Raw genomic sequence first — 17,299 nt, forward strand, 5'->3', positions numbered from 1 at the left:
TTGATTTTAATTTCTAACAAAACACAAGAGATAAGAGATTCTGGTTTATTTCTATTTCTATTTTGAGATATCTATATTTTAGAATTGTTTATTTCTACTCTTTGTATCTGTTATTATGTTATGCTGCGGCAACACATTTTTCTCTCCAAATTGGGATTAATAAAGTTCTTCTTATCTTATAATTAAAATATATGAGCCATTTTGTATGTAACAGAAAGAAAACTACACTACACCCTTTCCCACATCAACGATGAAAACTGCAACTTTCTTCTTCCTCCTATGTGACTGAAAAAAAACAAGCTGATAAGTTTGCTGTTTAAGATGAAGCCATAAAACATACCTGCCACAACAATCAGATGAAAGGTGGAGTTACTACGTCCTATTTTGTTCTGGGCTCCACAGGAATAACCCCCACTGTGTTCAGCTCTGAAGTCAGTGATGTTGAAGATCTGTCCTGAAGCTTTTGGAGAGTCTTCATTCTCCTTGTACCAGGTGTAGTTAGCTGCTGGGTTAGCATCACTGCTACAGGTCAGAGTCACTGAACTGCCCTCCTCTATCTCCGCAGAGGGACTCACTGACACAGAGGGAAGCTTTGGAGCATCTGGAGATTCAGAGAGACCCATGTCATTCACATCAAAGGGATCTGTATGTTTAAAATGTTAACATGACTTTGTCACACGTTGCATTATATATTAAGGGCATGCATCCCATGAACAAAACATTCATATAGCTATCATTGTCTGTCAATAAATAAGCCACAATTAGCAGTATATTCACATACTTTCTGTAATGATTGTAAATAAATATTCTGTATCAAAAAGGCTTCTGTTAAACAGGAACACTGGAGCTACATCATTCATCCCTTACTGCTGGATCACAAGAACATCAGATTAGTTTATGTTTTGAACTTACACACAAAGTCCACTGATAGAGACGTAGAGTTGATGACTCCATATTGATTCTCAGACTTGCAATAATAGATCCCTCTGTCCTCAGAGCTGATGGAGGTGATATGATAACTTCCTACTGCTCCCTGAAACACTTTTTGGTTCTTCTTGTACCAGGTGTAGTTAGCTGCTGGGTTAGCATCACTGCTACAGATCAGAGTCACTGAACTGCCCTCCTCTATCTCAGCAGAGGAACTCACTGACACAGAGGGAGGCTTTGGAGAGTCTGGAGGAGAAATGACATAAATCAAGGAAAATGAGGATGGATTCACACGTTGAAATGATATGTTTGGGAGCCTCTAAACTTAGCAGGGAGAGCTACAGGAAACAGGTAAGTTGTGAACTGTTGTGTACTGTTACAGCTACACATTTCTCTAAGTTGCTTTGTTGGAGTAATATTACAGTCACATCCATTTGTGTATTCTTCAAGATACATTGGCAAAAATTATTAATACTTCTATTAAAAATCATTTTTAAGAAGGTGTTGGTATAGGAGATTCGCCTCATGCTATTTCATTTATCATATTTTATATTACTCTTTAATGGCTACCTATAAACAGTCTAAACCTCTTGTCCTGTAAAGAATCATGTTTCCATTGTGTCATTTTGATTATTACAGGAAGGTTTATAAGAGCTTAGGTAATCTTACAGTGTCATAGTATGTGTAGCAGTTGTTAATGAGAGTTTATCAAACATCTATGATAAACACAATGAATTAACTAAGAGCTACTGTAAATGCTGAAGTAACAAGCATCTCATTCAGTAAGGCCTTTGACAGACAGGCCTAACCTAAACTAAATTCCTGACGATGAGAATCCTTGTTGATGTTACTGAGGCTGGCTTTAACTCCACCTCGTAATTCCTACTCCCCCTGATAATGCATTCATTTTATTGTCTACACAATTGTAAAGCGTTGATGTAGTTGTATCTCAGTCACACTGACACAGAGGGAAGCTTTGGAGCATCCTGAGCAGATGTATTAATGATAATTGTAGGTTTGCTTTGAAATGGATTTTTGTATATGGGTCCAAACACTTTTTAAAACTCCTAAAATTGTCTGAAGTCTGTTCAGAGAATTACAGCAGACTGTGAATGTGAAGCAAGAAGAGCTGAAGAAAGTATGAGCGGTGAAATCTTCTCCAGCAAAGAGAGGACAGATTAAAGCTCTAAAACAATTTTTAACTCACATTTCACATCGATAGAGATGTTTGTAGATGACTTCCCTAGCTTGTTCGCAGCTATACAGTTATACTGCCCAGAGTCAGAGGACAGGATGGAGCTGAGGACAAGACGTGGTCCTTCATTTGAAGAAGGAAGATGTGCATGTGGATCCTTCTTGTACCAGGTGTAGCTAGCTGCTGGGTTAGCATCACTGCTACAGGTCAGAGTCACTGAACTGCCCTCCTTTATCTCAGCAGAGGGACTCACTGACACAGAGGGGAGCTTTGGAGCATCTGGAGATTCAAAGAGACCCATTTGTTTAATATAAGATAGTTGTGTATGTTTTAAATGTTAACATGCCTTTGTCACATGTTGCATTTAGTTTTAGGGCATGAATCTTGGGAATTTGCCTTCATAGAGCTATTATTGTCTGTCAAGAAATAAAACACAGTTAACACTATATTCACATTATTTCTGTAATTATTGTCAATATACTGTATGTTCTGTACCAACAAATGATGTGTTAAACAGGTAGACTGGAGCTACATGACATTCATCCCTTACTGCTGGGTCACCACAGCATCATAGTTCCTAATGTTTTGTACTCACACTGGACATCTACTGATAGAGAATCTGACATGACCTCTCCATATTGATTCTCAGACTTGCAGTAGTAGATCCCTCTGTCCTCAGACCTGATGGAAATGATATTATAACTTCCTTCAGCTCCCTGAAACACTTTTTGGTTCTCCTTGTACCAGGTGTAGTTAGCTGCTGGGTTAGCATCACTGCTACAGGTCAGAGTCACTGAACTGCCCTCCTTTATCTCAGGAGAGGGACTCACTGACACAGAGGGAAGCGTTGGAGCATCTGGAGGAGAAGTGTTACAGAGATTAATCTAGGTTAAGGATGTGTAACTACAGAAGAAGATTTGGTATTTTAATTGTAATTTGTAAATAGCTGTGTACATCAGCATTTTAGACTTTGAAGGTGCGCTGACAAATGGATGTTACATTTGGTGTCCCATAACTCCTAAAATCACTTGACACTGTTCAGAGAATTACAACAGAATGTAATGTGAACAGCGGAAGAAAAGATCAGTGAAATCTTCTCCTGGAAAGATTAGACACATGTCATCTTTAAATAAACTGTTTCACTCACATTTCACATCAATAGGGATCACTTCTGATGTCTTCCCCAGTGTGCTCTCAGCTGTACACATATACTGTCCAGAGTCAGAAACCTGGATGGATCTGAAGAAAAGCTTTGATTCTTTAGTGAGAGGAGGAAGTTTCTGATTTCCACTCTTCTTGTACCAGATGTAGTTAGCTGCTGGGTTAGCATCACTGCTACAGGTCAGAGTCACTGAACTGCCCTCCTCTATCTCAGCAGAAGGACTCACTGACACAGAGGGGAGCTTTGGAGCATCTGCAGGAGAAATTTACATTAATATTTAAATATACAAATATTTAAAAGCACATTTTCTATCTAAAATATGTATTACTTTTTTCCTTTATTATTGTAATGTAGAGCTGGAGCTGTCAAATCATTTTAACTCATGTTTGAAACGGACAGCCAATAACAAGTCTTTAACATTTAAATGTTTAGTTTTTAACGACTGATTATTCTCTTTATATGAACCAGAGTGGTGGTTTGTTACTGGACTTCTGTGCTAGTCATGGATTGGCCATAACAAACACCATGTTCGAACATAAGGATGCTCATAAGTGTACTTGGAACCAGAGCACCCTAGGCAGAAGGTCCATGATCGATTTCGTTATCATATCATCGGACCTGAGGCCGTATGTTTTGGACACTCGGGTAAAGAGAGGGGCGGAGTTGTCAACTGATCACCATCTGGTGGTGAGTTGGGTTGAGTGACGGGGGAAGCCTCTGGACAGACCTGGTAAGCCCAAACGTGTAGTGCGGGTGAACTGGGAACGTCTGGAGGAGGCCCAAGTTCAGGAGGCCTTCAACTCACACCTCCGGCGGAGCTTTTCGGGCATCCCTATGGAGGCTGGGGACATTGAACCAGAGTGGGCGGTGTTCAAAGCCTCTATTGCCGAAGCCGTGGCGGGGAGCTGTGGTCTCAAGGTCTTAGGTGCCTCAAGGGGCGATAACCCTCGAACCTCCTGGTGGACACCGGTGGTCAGGGAAGCCGTCCGACTGAAGAAGGAGGCCTTCAGGGATATGTTATCCCGGGGGACTCCCGAGGCAGTTGCAAGGTACCGACAGGCCCGAAGGGCAGCAGCCTCAGCCGTGGCCGAGGCAAAGCAACGGGTGTGGGAGAAGTTCGGAGAAGCCATGGTTGTTCTGGAAAACTGTCCGACACCTCAGGAGGGGGAAGCAGGGAACCATCCAAGCTGTGTACAGCTGGATGGGACGCTGTTGACCTCAACTGATGGAGTGTTAGGACGTTGGAAGGAACACTTTGAGGAACTCCTGAACCCGACAACTACGCCCTCTATGGTAGAGGCAGAGCGAGAGTATGACGGGGGATCAACACCAATCTCCCGGGGGGAGGTCACTGAGGTAGTCAAACAACTCCACAGTGGCAAAGCCCCGGGGGTGGACGAGATCCGCCCAGAAATGCTGAAGGCTCTGGGTGTTGAGGGACTGTCATGGTTGACACGTCTCATCAACGTTGTGTGGGAGTCTGTAACAGTACCGAAGGAGTGGCAGACCGGGGTGGTGGTTCCCCTTTTCATAAAGGGGGATCAGAGGGTGTGTGCCAATTATAGAGGCATCACACTACTCAGCCTCCCCGGGAAAGTTTACTCTAAGGTACTTGAAAGGAGGGTTAGGCCGATTGTCGAACCTCAGATTGAGGAGGAACAATGCGGATTCCGTCCTGGTCGTGGAACGACGGATCAGCTTTTTCTCTCGCAAGGATCCTGGAGGGGGCCTGGGAGTACGTTTTTCCGGTCTACATGTGTTTTGTAGATTTGGAGAAGACGTATGACCGGGTTCCCAGGGAGTTACTCTGGGAAATGCTGCAGGAGTATGTGGTGAGGGGGTCTCTACTCAGGGCCATCCAATCTCTGTACTCCCAAAGCGAGAGCTGTGTCCGGGTCCTCGGCAGTAAGTCAGACCCATTTCCGGTGAGGGTTGGCCTCCGCCAGGGCTGCGCTTTGTCACCAATCCTGTTTGTAATATTCATGGATGGATTTCGAGGCATAGTCGTGGGGGAGGGGGTCTGCAGTTCGGTGGGCTAAGGATTGCACCACTGCTTTTTGCAGATGATGTGGTCCTAATGGCTTCATCGGTCTGCGACCTTCAGCACTCACTGGATCGGTTCGCAACCGAGTGTGAAGCGGCTGGGATGAGGATCAGCACCTCCAAATCTGAGGCCATGGTTCTCAGGAGGAAACCGATGGACTGTCCACTCCAAGTAGGGAATGAGTCCTTGCCCCAAGTGAAGGAGTTCAAGTATCTCGGGTCTTGTTCTCGAGTGAGGGAACAATGGAGCGTGAGATGGGCCGGAACATCGGAGCAGCGGGAGCGGTACTGCAGTCGCTTTACCGCACCGTTGTTTGACGAAAAGGGAGCTGAGCCAGAAGGCAAAGCTCTCTGTCTACCGGGCCATTTTTGGTCCTACCCTCACCTATGGTCATGAAGGATGGGTCATGACCGAAAGAACGAGATCGCGGATACAAGCGGCCAAGATGGGTTTCCTCCGCAGGGATAAGGTGAGAAGTTCAGTCATCCGGGAGGGACTCGGAGTTGGGCCGCTCCTTCTTCGCGTCGAAAGGAGCCAGTTGAGGTGGTTCGGGCACCTAGTAAGGATGCCACATGGGTGCCTCCCTTGGGAGGTGTTCCAGGCACGTCCAGCTGGGAAGAAACCGAGGGGTAGACCTAGGACCAGGTGGAGGGATTAGAGCTGGTTGATGTGGCCAGGGAAAGGAACGTTTGGGGCTCTCTGCTGGAACTGCTACCTCCGCGACCCGACCACGGATAAGCGGGAGAAGATGGATGGATGGACCTGTTTTTACTATTTCACTTCCACTTGTTCTTGATTATTATAACATTTGTAATTTATTGATTGTGATGTTTCGTTGTTTCTTTGTGGTTATGGATTCCTGGTTATTGCTGATATTTAGTTTTTACTTGTATTTTATAAACGTTGCTTTATTCCAGTTGAGGTCTTGAGAAAAAAGTATTTCCAAGTCATCTTATTTATTTTCTTAAGATGGCTTATTTACTGGTGGTATTTTATATTTTTGTTAAATATTTAATATCAACAAAAATCTCTTCCAGTTGTTTTTTATTTAGTTTTTTTAATTGCTAAGAATTTATTTGCCTAATCTATTCTTACATTTATTTTTTAGATGTTCTTGGTGCATACTGTATAGGATTTTCCTTTTATTGTTTACTGTATGTTGCTTTTATTACAATTATGTACAGGTTACAGCTAAGTTTTAGTTTTTTTACTACTGCTGTCTCCATATGAAGATTAAGAATACTCCAGTGAGGTTATCTCAGAAATTGAATTGTAATGTAATGTCAGCGTGTGTGTAGTGGTTAACTCACACACTGCAGGAAAGGGGAAGTCTTCATATCCTTTCAGAGCACAGGAATATGTGTCTGTAGAACCAAATGTGAATAAGAGAGTAGAATATATTGAAGTCGTAGATTTTTCTCCGTTTTTGTACCAGACATAATGACCAGAGGGTACAAGACAACTGCTCTGACACTTCAGCTCTGCCCGGTTAGTATATTTGGTTTCAAACTGCACTGTGAGATCTGGATTTGTGAACAAAGAACAGGAATGTTGATTCAGATAAAAACTGTCAACACACATGAATTCATACACATTTATGTTATTGATTTCTAGATTTCGACTGATTAGAAATAATAGACATGAATGAAAATGTTACCTGTGACAGACAAAGTGACTCCAGGTGAACCAGAATATGTTCCACCTTTTTGGTTTGTTTCGATCCTGAACTTGTACTGAGCTGAGTCGCTCTCTCTCAGGTTTTTGATTCTCAGAGTGCAGATGTTGTTTTCAAAAAGATCCTCTACACGACCTGCATACTCTGAGACTGTTCTCAGATCTACAGGTTCATCATCTTTCTTCTCAGTGAACCAGAATGTTTTCATAACTGTGTTAACACTTCCTTTCCATGTCGATGGGTATTTGTAGGTGCAGTTTATCTCCACTGTTGATCCTTTCACTGCACAGATCTCAGTAGAAGAGCAAGTCACTCCCCAGCCATCCTGACGCTGAACCACTGTAAGACAGAGCACATCAGAAACTAGAATCAAAGTGAATGACTTAAGTTAACAATTAGTTCCTAAGAATTTTTTGTCATAATACAAATATAATTTCAGGATGATGTAACCCGGACAAGCCTCAAGATCCCTAATTATAAGAAAAATATTCTAATCATCTACGGTATGTAAAGAGAACTGAATATAGATTTGTATTAGGTTTATCATATTTATCATTGTTAAGATCATATGTCCTACTTTTATGTGTTTCCAAGTTTCCATAAACAAAGTGTTTTCAAAATTATTTGCGTCAACAAATAATTATTGAGTTACATTTTACACACTTTTCTGGGAAAGAGCAGAAGAGCACGTTAAATTCACATCTCAGTTCCTTCTTAGGCACTTCATACCTGATGCAATTATACTTTATGACTTATTTTAGCATCATATCCGAATTATACCAGGTCCAAAAACAAACTGTAAGCTCAGTTTTTCAACGTCAGTGCTGTCAAAGATTGGTGGATGACTTAATCTACATTAACAGTGAATGATTAGGGATCATATTAATTAGAAAGTGTGTGATTCTCTGTCCAGTTTCCTCTCTGTTCGCTCTGTGGTAAGGTTGCTGCTGAGTGTGAAAATAACAATGAATGCAGAACACTGAGGTGTGAGCAGCTCCTGTCTGATATACAGATAAGAAAAAGAAGAAGATTGATTTTAACAGTGTGGGAATATAACACTGAGGTCAGAGAGGAGAGAAGGAACTAGAAGGGTTTGGTGCAGACGTATGGCGACATAAGAGAAGTTGAGAGACAGTATGTAATGACTTGTGAGAAAAATATCCCTCGAAAACACTAAAACTTAATAAAAAACGACAATAATTTTTTTGACCAGGGTCATCTTAGAAATAAAATAAAGCAAAGGTTTTCACAGGGTGAGGAGGGAACAATATTCTCAGTTTACAGCATGTAAATGTTCTGGGGCCTCATTTATAACGCCTTGCGTAGGATTGACGTAGGAAGGTTGCTTACGTAGTACAAAGCACAAAAATAGGTACATAAATTTTCCGCCATTTTCCGATTCACAAAACATTGCGTACCGGCGAGGGAAGTGCGTACGGCACTCCCTACGCCTGTTTCCCTTTATAAATCACAATCGACTCGTAACGCCCATATTTGCCTATACATAGTCAAAGAAACGCCCATTCATTCATTCATTTTGACTGACTGCATGAAGAAGATCGCAGGAAATGACGACAGAACAGCTAAAAAAGACATCTCACACCGTGTCAGATTTAGGTTATTTTGGGCAGGTCGAGATAAATCATATTGTTTGGTGGATGCAGTTTGAACCAGAGTAGCAGCATGGAGGACGGATCGTCACCAAAATAAATAAATAAGTGGTCCGAAAAAAGTTAATGACAAAAAAAATACACATAACCTAACCTTCCTCAGGCAGTGTGTTTGTCCCGGGGACAGGAGACACCCCCTTGATGAGAAACTGTAAGAAATTATCGGGGAATCCCTCCGGAGAGGAGTCATGACGACTGGATCTGAATTATTTTTGTTGTATTTGGTGGTTTGTGTTCCAGCTGTCGATCAGCAACTATATATCCATAATCCACCAGTTAAAGGAAATACAACTAATGTGTTATGTTATATTAGCTGTACAATTTACCACATATGGTGTTCTTAGTTTCCATACCTCCTGTGTTTTACGAGCTACTTATCAAGTCTTGGCAAACGGCATAAAACACGATTAAACGTGATAGTATATAAAACCACGCTCGTATCTACAACCTATAGAAATGCAAAACGGCGTCAGTTTAGACGTTATTCTGTCCCCCTGCTTACCGCATCATTTATGAGAAAACATTTCATAACATTAACACAACATATTCGAGGTGGTTTTAAATAGCATATCCGTATTTATTTATTTCTCCAAGTTATGTTTTTGTGTGCACTGAGGAGTCTCAAACAGGCGTTTGTTTAATCATTTTAAGATTGGCTTTAATCAATGTTTGAAAATGAATTCTTCATATTTGATAAATGAGAGGTAACATTTTATTTATGGTATTATTTCCACATATTTCTCTCCATTCTTCCTTCTGCCAACGGTGTCGCAGTTTCTCGTCTCTCCCGTTTGTGTGCTTAGTGCGTACGCATGGGTTAGAGTTTGCGTGGAGGACAGCACATTTTCCCGTCAAGTTAGTATTTTATAAATCGCAAACATTGCGTAGAAACTGGCGTACGCCATTTTTTGAGCGTATATCCCTTTATAAATGAGGCCCCTGGGCACACAGTTACTTTAAGCAAAAGATAAGTGCAAATGACGTTGACCAACACAGGAAAGATATTTTTACGAATATTCATTACAATTAAAAACTTGGTAACATCTAAGTGTTTCAACAAAGCTACACAATACATATATTTGGAATATTTCTGGAAAGTTTGCATTTCATCCAACCCCGATCCACTTCTTTCTACAAATGACCTGATTTTACAAGTCCCACATTTTCCCAGAATCCCCTCTTTTAATGTGATGAATGTAAGTGTAGATGTACAGTACCTGACACAGAGAGCAGGAAGACAACTAATCCACTCGCTGCTGCAGTTAAACTCATAGCTGCTCCTCTCATCTCTGTGAGACTATAAAACATGTCAGATTAAATAATGTTCACACGAGTGAAACAGAATCAGTCATATTAATAAACTGTTTCTACTTACAATGAAAGAGGAATGATGTGTTGAGAGATGCCTTTCCTCTGTCGCCAATGAGCAGAAGACGGATATCAGGCTGTTAAAAGATTAGATTTCCTTCCTCTTTAGATTATTAATATGCATGATGAGCCAAACCCCAGTACCACCCACTACACAACAACGTTGTATTATTTAAAAAAAGTATACATGTTAAAAGAGACTACGGTTAACATTTGTTTCACTGCCAATATTCCACTGACACCAGAAAAGATCATTCAAATTAAGAAGAGAATAACAGTTGATCTCTATGAGCACTGAGGAAGTCACACGGTCTGCAGGTGCAGTGAAGGAACAGGAACGCATGCTTGCTTGCGGAGAATTGCAGAAATTCGAGACGTGGGAAACTTACATGCCTGCCAACATGAACCACTCACACATGGACTGGTAGGACAGACAATGTTTGATAGATGTTTATTAGAAAAACAATACTTTAAATTACTTTGACTTGTTTAAGTGGATCAGTTAGAAAAGCAGTGTGCAGAGATTTCTTACTTTTAAGGTTAACAGAAACGTTAACATTTGAAAACAGACCGCACTGCATGGAACAAACTTCATTATGAACCATCAGCATGGCTAGATACCACTGGAGGTGAGATAGGAAATACATATTATTATAGTTTTGGTGAAATGACTTCAACTAGAAAGTGGAGGGAGCGACTTCCGGTTTACACATGAGGCGATAAGCAGCTAAAAAGAGGAGCTCCCGGCCGAATAAGTTCAATAAGGAAGAAAACCCCTATAAATGCAATTCGAAGTTGGAAGAATAGGTCATGAGCAAATTAGTAAGTAAAAAGGAACGGAGAAAAAGACGAAAGCCGAAAAACAGTCAGGAGAGATGCAGGTCCAGACGGAACACAGTCAGCCGCTAACGGCTAACGCAACTAAAGCTAACAACGAAGAGCAACCTAGCTGGGTGTCGGCACTGCAGACTAGCTTAGATGCCATGCAGGATAAACTCGAGAATGCCCAGCACAACATGGATGCTAAACTGGATCAAATTGGCAGCCGAATGGAAGAAAATCTAAGAAGAGTACGTGAAGAAATGGGACAACTGAGAGAATATATGGACAAACACGGAGAAGATATGAAGCAAGGGCTTGATAGCTTCAGAGAGGAAACAAATAGAAACTTCGAGACCGCTGAGGCGGAGATGCGGGCCCAAAAGAAGGATATTGAGATCCTAGAATAGCGTACGGCTGGGGTCGAGGAGTGGAGTACCGACGTCCAGGACATTATTACGGCCTCTCTTGAACAACAAACCAAGCTCCCAGATAAGTTGTCGGACATAGAAGGGAGGTCGAGAAGAAATAATGTACGAATCTGGGGGTTGAAGGAGGGAATAGAGGGAGACTCGGTCTCCGAGTACGTCGACAGGTTAATTCACATGGAGCTGGGAATGTCGGAGGATATTAAGTTGGAGATTCAAAGGGCGCACAGGGCACTTGCTCCAAAACCACAACCAGACAAACTCCCAAGAGCCATTATTGTCATCTTCTTGAGGTTCAAGGTCAAGGAGAACGTCATTAAGACGGCCTGGCGAACGGCGATGGAAGTGGAGGGACGGAGAGTGACATTCAACCACGATTATTCTTCTGAGGTGGCGGTTAAACGTCGGAAATATGCGGGGCTCAAGAGAATTCTCAAAGATAAGGGGATTCGGTTTCAATCTCCAATGGACACACTGAGGGTTTACTGGAACGAAGGAACTATGGTGTATAAGAGTGCTCAGGACGCGGCGAGGGCGATGCGGCAGAGAGGCTGGCAGGTGCCGGACCCGGGAGTAGAGAGACCTACGCTGCTGCAGAGACTGGAGGCAGCGCGCAAGTGGACCAGACTTCGGAGACGAGAGTGGGGAGACAACAACGAGATGCGAGTGAGGGAAGACCGGCACCGTATCGGGGGTGTTGATGAGTAGTCTATGAGGGAACAAGATACAGCGTTGAAAACAATGAAAAGACAGAAGGATGAGAGGTGACGGGCCACGGTGATCAGAAAAAGACAGAGCACAGACACAAACAGATTTAACCAAATTACTTATAAATGCTATAGCCTTTTATTTTGTGCCCCGAAAATCCCTTTGAAACACTGCAGTGGGTGAGTAAGAAAGATTGTTATTTGTTTTTATAAAAAGAACCTGTATGGACATTTATGCAGGCTGGGAAATTATTTATCTATAATATTTTACGATTTGATTCGGACTAATTTAAAGAAGTGCTAATTCACTAGAAACATAGAATCACCTCCATCGCCAATATAGAGACCAGGGGTTTAAAGACTATATGAAAAATGTTCACAAAGTTCCGGCCGGGAGCTCCGGAGTTTAAACCACACGCTGGACAATTATAGTGAGCTTGGGAGATCAGCCACAGGAGAGATCTCCGCCACTAGGGGGGGCCCTCTCATTAGGAGAGGCCTTACCTTCCACCCACCAGCGGGGGAAAGGGGGATAGTTCTGAAACCCCCGAAAACCTTGGAAGACCAAGTTCTGATGTTTAATTTTTGTTTGTTTAGCTTAGCGGTTGCTACTACTATATCTATTGTGTTTTGTGACATGGAGGGAACGAAAAGATGCTTTGAAGGGAAATATAATGCAAACGTAGGGGTATCAAAATGGTGTCGTTAAATGTCAATGGTTTGAACAATCCGATTAAAAGGGGGAAAGTATTAACCAAATTTAGAAAGGAGGAGATGCAGGTTATTTTATTGCAAGAAACTCACCTATCAGTACAAGAACATGAAAAACTGAAAAGGTATGGATATAACAACACATGTTATAGTTCATTTAAGCAAGGTCATAGGAGAGGGGTGGCTACACTAATTGGGAACTCAGTAAAATTTGAAATAAACAAAGAAATATATGACCGAGAGGGGAGGTATGTGGTGATCAAGGGGAAAATGGAAGGACAAATGGTTACACTAATTAATGTTTACGCCCCACCGGACAGCGATAAGACTTTTTTTAAGGCACTGTTGGATATCATAGCTGAAGTAGACCAAACTATTCTGTGGGATGCACTAAATGCAGTATTAAGGGGGAAACTAATAACACAAACACAAACAGCGCACCTTAAAAAAACCAGACTGGAACTCTATCAAAATGTAACTGGGCAACTCAAAGAATTAGAGAGGCAACATAAAAATACAAATAACCCAGAGACACTTAGGAAGGTTAAGAACATTAGAGGGAAGATAGAACATATATTATTAATAGAGGTGGAGAAGAAAGCTAGGTTTGTAAAGCAGGCATATTATGAAGGGGGACCCAAAGCAAATAGATTATTGGCTAGAAAGATAAGGGCACAACAAACATTAAACACTATACATAAGATTAGGAATCCTAAAACCAATGAGTTACTAAGAGAGCCGGAGGAAATAGAGAGAGCATTTGAGGATTATTATAGGACACTATACGCACAACCAACTGCAGCAGAGGAAGAGAGTACGAAGGCATTTTTAGGCTGGACCTACCATCGATAGGAGAAGAACAGAATAGTTTATTGAACTCAGATATTACAGAAAAAGAGATGCGGGATGCAATTAGTAGAATGAAAAATAGTAAGTCACCAGGCAGCAACGGGCTGCCATCCGAATTTTATAAGATATTCAAATCGGAATTAAGCCCCTTACTGTTGGCATCATTTAAATATACTATGAAAGAGAACAAAACTCCCCCGTCATGGAAAGAGGCTATTATCACTACAATTCCCAAGGAAGGCAAGGATAAAGAATTATGTAGTAGCTTTAGACCAATATCCAGATTACAAGATGTATACGTCCATAATTTCGAAAAGATTTGAGACATTCATGCCCGACATTACAGATGAGGACCAGACTGGTTTTATTAGAGGGAGACAGACACAAGATAATATAAGGAAAACAATTCATATAGTGGAGGAGGCCCAAAGGAGGGGAGACAGTGCAATGTTAGTGATTATAGATGCAGAAAAAGCTTTTGATAGTGTGAACTGGGTCTATTTGTATAATGTCTTAGAAAAGTTTGGATTTAATGAAAAGTCAATCAAATGTATAAAATCATTGTATCATGAACCAACAGCTAGAGTGAAAGTGAACGGTAGTCTGATGGATCGGATTAAATTAGAGAGGTCGACTAGACAGGGCTGCTGTCTCTCCCCAACACTTTTTGATACCTTCATCGAAACATTGGCCCAAGCAATTAGGCAGAACCAGAATATAAAGGGGGTTGAGGCAGGAGGCTCAGAACACAAATTGGGACTATTTGTGGACGACTTGAGAGCATACATGGGGCAACCAGACGTGGGCTTCCCGATACTGATGGATTTACTGGAGGAATATGGACAATACTCAGGGTACAAACTAAACGTGACAAAGACACAGATTTTAGCACTAAACTACACACCAACACTAGAGATCAAAGAGAAATACAGAATTAGATGGGACATGGATACAATTAAATATTTAGGGGTTAACATCACAAAAGGGTTAGACAAATTATACAATGCAAATTATACGCTGATCAATCAGAATATCAAGAGGGATTTATGTAGGTGGACAATACAGACCTTAGACCTTAGTTCAAGGATTGAAATAGTTAAAATGAATATACTACCTAGGCTACTGTACCTCTACCAATCACTACCTATACCTATTCCACAAAGTCAATTTATGGAATGGGATAAATGGATTTCAAGGTTTATTTGGGGGGGGGGAAAGGCCCAGGATTAGGCTTGCGACACTGCAGCTACCCAAAGGGAGAGGAGGATTGGCAGTGCCGAGTTTCCAGGATTATTATTATGCAGCACAAATCAGAACAGTGGCATGTTGGTGTAATATGGAATACGTAGCCAAATGGAAGGACATCGAAACAAATGGGGAAAACTACCAGATTCAAAAACTACTAGGGGATAAAGAATTATTTGGGACACAGGAAAATGAATTGGACCCAATCACAAAATGCACTTTAAACACTTGGAACACGGTAATAAAGAGATACAAAATAGGAAAACAGACAAAGATTTTGAGATGGATAACAAATGATAATAAATTCCAGCCGGGAAAAGAAGATGCAGGTTTTAAGCGATGGGCCCGAGGGGGCATCACAGCAATATGTAGGATGGTGGAAAAAGGGGAAATGCAGAGTTTTCAATATCTACTGTAAGAGATAAGTTCGATCTGGAAAGGGGTGACCATTTTAGAGACTATTATATAAAAGAAATACAAATGGATAAAACCACTAAACAAAATGGGGTAATTAAGGTAATGATTGAAGCATATGAAGGGAAGAAAGACAGGGTGATTTCAGCTCTATATCAAGCTCTGTTGGAGAGTAGGGGTAATTCAACTCTATCAGAATACCTTTATTAGTCCCACAGAGGGGAAATTTGCAATATATAAAAGAAAAGTGGGAGAAAGAACTCGGGATTGATATGACAGAGGAAGAATGGTATAATGTATGTAGAGTGCAGCTTTCAACTACTGAGTCAAGGGTATGGAGGGAATTTGGCTGGAAAAACATAATCAGATACTTCATAACCCCAAAGATGAAAGGGAGGTATGCCCCGGAACAGAACGCATGTTGGAGGCAATGCGGCAAGGTGGGGGCAGACCACACACACTTTTTTTTTAAATGCCAAGAGATGAAGGGATACTGGGAGGAAGTATAGGGAGTATTGAAGGGGATATTAGGTTATGAGGTTCCTAAGACCGGCCTGGTGTTATACTTGGGGAATCTGGTACAGGAAAACACACAGGGTGGGGACAGATACCTGATAAAGGTGCTGCTGGCTGCCAGCAAGAAAACAATTACCAGGGGCCTCATTTATAAAGGGATATACGCTCAAAAAATGGCGTACGCCAGTTTCTACGCAATGTTTGCGATTTATAAAATACTAACTTAACGGGAAAATGTGCTGTCCTCCACGCAAACTCTAACCCATGCGTACGCACTAAGCACACAAACGGGAGAGACGAGAAACTGCGACACCGTTGGCAGAAGGAAGAATGGAGAGAAATATGTGGAAATAATACCATAAATAAAATGTTACCTCATTTATCAAATATGAAGAATTCATTTTCAAACATTGATTAAAGCCAATCTTAAAATGATTAAACAAACGCCTGTTTGAAACTCCTCAGTGCACACAAAAACATAACTTGGAGAAATAAATAAATACAGATATGTTATTTAAAACCACCTCAAATATGTTGTGTTACTGTTATGAAATGTTTTCTCATAAATGATGCGGTAAGCAGGAGGACAGAATTACGTCTAAACTGACGCCGTTTTGCATTTCTATAGGTTGTAGATACGAGCATGGTTTTATATACTATCACGTTTAATCGTGTTTTATGCCGTTTGCCGTTTTAAGACTTGATAAGTCGCTCGTAAAACACAGGAGGTATGGAAACTAAGAACACCATAGGCCTATGTGGTAAATTGTACAGCTAATATAACACAACACATTAGTTGTATTTCATTTAACTGGTGGATTATGGATATATAGTTGCTGATCGACAGCTGGAATACAAACCACCAAATACAACAAAATAATTCAGATCCAGTCGTCATGACTCCACTCCGGAGGGATTCCCCGATCATTTCTTACAGTTTCTCATCAAGGGGGTGTCTCCTGTCCCCGGTACAAACACACTGCCTGAGGAAGGTTATGTGTATTTTTTTGTCATTAACTTTTTTCGGACCACTTATTTATTTATTTTGGTGACGATCCGACCTCCATGCTGCTACTCTGGTTCAAACTGCATCCACCAAACAATATGATTTATCTCGACGTCCCCACAATAACCTAAATCTGACACGGTGTGAGATGTCTTTTTTAGCTGTTCTATCGTCATTTCCTGCGATCTTCTTCATGCAGTCAGTCAAAATAAATGAATGAATGGGCGTTTCTTTGACTATTTATAGGCAAATATGGGCGTTACGAGTCGATTGTGTTTTATAAAGGGAAACAGGCGTAGGAAGTGCCGTACGCACTTCCCTCGCCGGTACGCAATGTTTTGTGAATCGGAAAATGGCGGAAAATGTATGTACCTATTTTTGTGCTTTGTACTACGTAAGCAACCTTCCTACGTCAATCCTACGCAAGGCGTTATAAATGAGGCCCCAGAGCATGGTACAAAGCAGATCCACCTATGAAGGAGCAATTGCTGGGAGTAGTACAGGACATATTTGATATGGAAAGATTCACACACATATTGAGGGTCCATGAAGGGAAATTTGAG

This window comes from Trematomus bernacchii, unplaced genomic scaffold (genome assembly GCF_902827165.1).
Source record: "Trematomus bernacchii unplaced genomic scaffold, fTreBer1.1, whole genome shotgun sequence".
Lineage (NCBI taxonomy): Eukaryota > Metazoa > Chordata > Actinopteri > Perciformes > Nototheniidae > Trematomus > Trematomus bernacchii.